At 47.6% G+C, this 2,649-nt stretch overlaps 1 pseudogene; it reads right to left on the reverse strand.

The window, feature by feature from the left end:
* Nucleotides 1-257: 257 nt before the first annotated feature.
* Nucleotides 258-573, reverse strand: LOC129066400 (non-histone chromosomal protein HMG-14-like; annotated as a pseudogene).
* Between the last annotated feature and the right edge of the window lie 2,076 nt (nt 574-2,649).

Raw genomic sequence — 2,649 nt, forward strand, 5'->3', positions numbered from 1 at the left:
AGACAATCAAAGCCTCCCATATTCAATATCCCACTATTTTCTGGTTGTACCAAAAAATAAACAACCAGCAAATGATTTTACCTCTTAAAAAAAATAATTTACGCTTAAAAAAATGGGATGAGGTGGAATTCCCTCCTTCTTAAAAATGTTTCTAGAGCTCCTAAAAAACTTGCATTTGCAAAATAGTTGATAAAAATATTCCTCTGGATTGTACAAGAAGGGAGATAGGTATCACTGATGAGACATGATATATGATATTAATCAGACTTGGCTTCTTTTTCTCCTGCTTCATCTGAGGCTGGACTCTCCTCGTTTTTAGTTTCTCCGTTTTCTGCAGGTAGATCTTCCGTAGGTTCCTGGGTAGCCACTTCGGCCTGTTTTCCCTGTGCTCCCCTTTTTCTTTTCATTTGTACTTTTTTGTCTGCAGATTTATCCTTTCCTGCCGCCTTTATGGCTTGGTTTCCACTTTCGCAGGAGCAGGTTTAGCTGACAGCCTCGCCGATCTCCTCTTGGGCTCCTCCTTCGCTGCCCCGTTGGTGGAGCTGACCTTCCTCTTAAGCATCGTGGCGGTGGGACGGGCGCGTGCGGAGAACCTTTGCAAATCTGGGCTGTCTGGCTGCTACCACTTCTCCCGCTGCCCAAACTGCTCGGACCCGCCGCCCTTTCCTTAACCTTAGAAACTCGTAGTCCTCCTTTGTGACTCAGATCAAATGTCACTTTTTCCAGGAAGCTGCCCTGTCCCTGTTCTGAATGCTGGAAATGTGGGGTAAAGGTGAGATGGGGGGCAGGGTGTGTGTGTGTCTGTGTGTGTGAATTAATTCAAACGCAGTGAATAGCAAAATACTATCTAAATGTTGTGATTTAGTCACTTGACAGTTTGACCTGATCAAAAGAAAGCAAGGCAGTGCATTAGCAGGCCATCCTGAAGCCCAGTCTTTTTTGTTTATCCTCCCTGTTTGAGGAAACCAGCCCAGCTCCTGACAGAAGCCCTGCACTGGCTATTGGGAAAAGCTGGTCAGGAGAGTTCCAATTAACAGATGCCCGTTGCTGCTCACGCTGTCCACGTAATGGATAGAGATGCTCCCAGAGTCCTGGGGACGTCAGCCTGGCATTCTGAAAAAATAAGGTGACTGTTATTTTCTCTTTCTAACTGAAAACCACAATCCAAAAACATCTTTTTCCTTTCATTTGAATTGCTCTATCTAGAAAAATCGATAGAGCACTTACATGATTTGGGTGCCGAGAGGCCACGTTCTCAAATGCACATCTCTGCACCCAAAGGTGAAGGGTGAGCGCAGGTGGCCGAAGGGGCAGTTGAAAGAGTGGGGCGGAAAGGCTGCTTGCGGCTCCTTTCTGGCCGTGCCCGCTCCGCTCCGCTTCTTCCTTTTTCTCCTGGCTCCCCCCAGCCTTCAATTATGGCAGTAAAACTCCCCAGCAGTTAGGCCCAAGCCTGCTTTTAACAATCCACTGACTAACGTTTGTTGAGCTCCTGTTCTGTGCAGAGGCCCACGATCGTGTCTGTGGACTCTGCCTTAAAATAAAAGAGTAGTCTAGTAGGGTGAGAAAAATGTACACGTAGGTGTGAAAGGGTGAAATGGGAATCACTTGGTTTCTAATTGTGAACTGAGGTCCCAACAAGGAACCAGCCACAAAGTTCCAGATGGAGACAGTGAGATACTGGCACTAGCCTTAATCCTGCCTGGGCTATTAGTGAGCACTCTCTGGGATCCAGGGACTAATGCGCTATTACTGCCAGTGAGAATGTGAAATGCGTTCTGGTTCCAGGATCTCTCCGTCTGTGCGCTTCCTGTGTGTTCCAGCCTTTCTCTGAACTTCAGCCTCATCTCCTGCCGGACTCCACTGTGCTCCCTGCACCCCAGGCACAGTCCTTCGCAAGCCCTGACGCGTCTGCCGCAGACTTCCCAGCTTTCCAGTCCCAGCTTACATAGCACCTCTTCACGGAGGCTTTTCTGGAACCCACCCCCTCCCAACAAGGACCTTTTATCCACTGCTCTGTTTTATATCCTTTTTAGAACTTAATCTGTAACTACCTTGCTTGCTTATTGGTTTACAGGTACTGCCCCACCCCCGTGAAAATGTATGGAAATCCTTGTGGGTAGAGCTGGGCGCTAGTTTCAGGAGGGGTTGGGCTGGATCTGTGCAGGCGTGGGGCCTAGTGGGGGGCATGAGGCTGCCGTTTGCCCGCCTTTTCTCTCTGCCTATGGTTTTACTTTCACTCTGCTACCTTTAACATCTTCGCAGTCCTAACAATTGTCACATCAACATCTTCTAATAAAAGGAGCTATTTTTAGAGCGCATACCCAGGAAGGCCTTCTTTCTCTTTCCCTCCTTAGCAAATTGTGTTTTCAGGGACGTTATCTTCTTCACTGCTGTGGCTTCAGTGCACATTGCCTGGCATACAGTAGGTACTCAATAACTGGTAACTGAATTGTCTGCCACATGATGGCTTTGTGACTCTGGCATGTTCTATGAATTCTTTATTTTGTTTGTATATTTATTGATTGATTTGAGAGAGAGAGGAAGGGGGGGGACAGAGAGAGAGAGGGAAGGGGGGGGAGAGAGAGAGAGAGAGAGAGAGAGAGAGAGAGAGAGAGAGAGAGAGAGAGAGAGAGATCCCGACTAGTTTTT

This window comes from Pteronotus mesoamericanus, unplaced genomic scaffold, assembly GCF_021234165.1.
Source record: "Pteronotus mesoamericanus isolate MK-2021 breed Mesoamerican mustached bat unplaced genomic scaffold, CSHL_Meso_final contig_2, whole genome shotgun sequence".
NCBI lineage: Eukaryota > Metazoa > Chordata > Mammalia > Chiroptera > Mormoopidae > Pteronotus > Pteronotus mesoamericanus.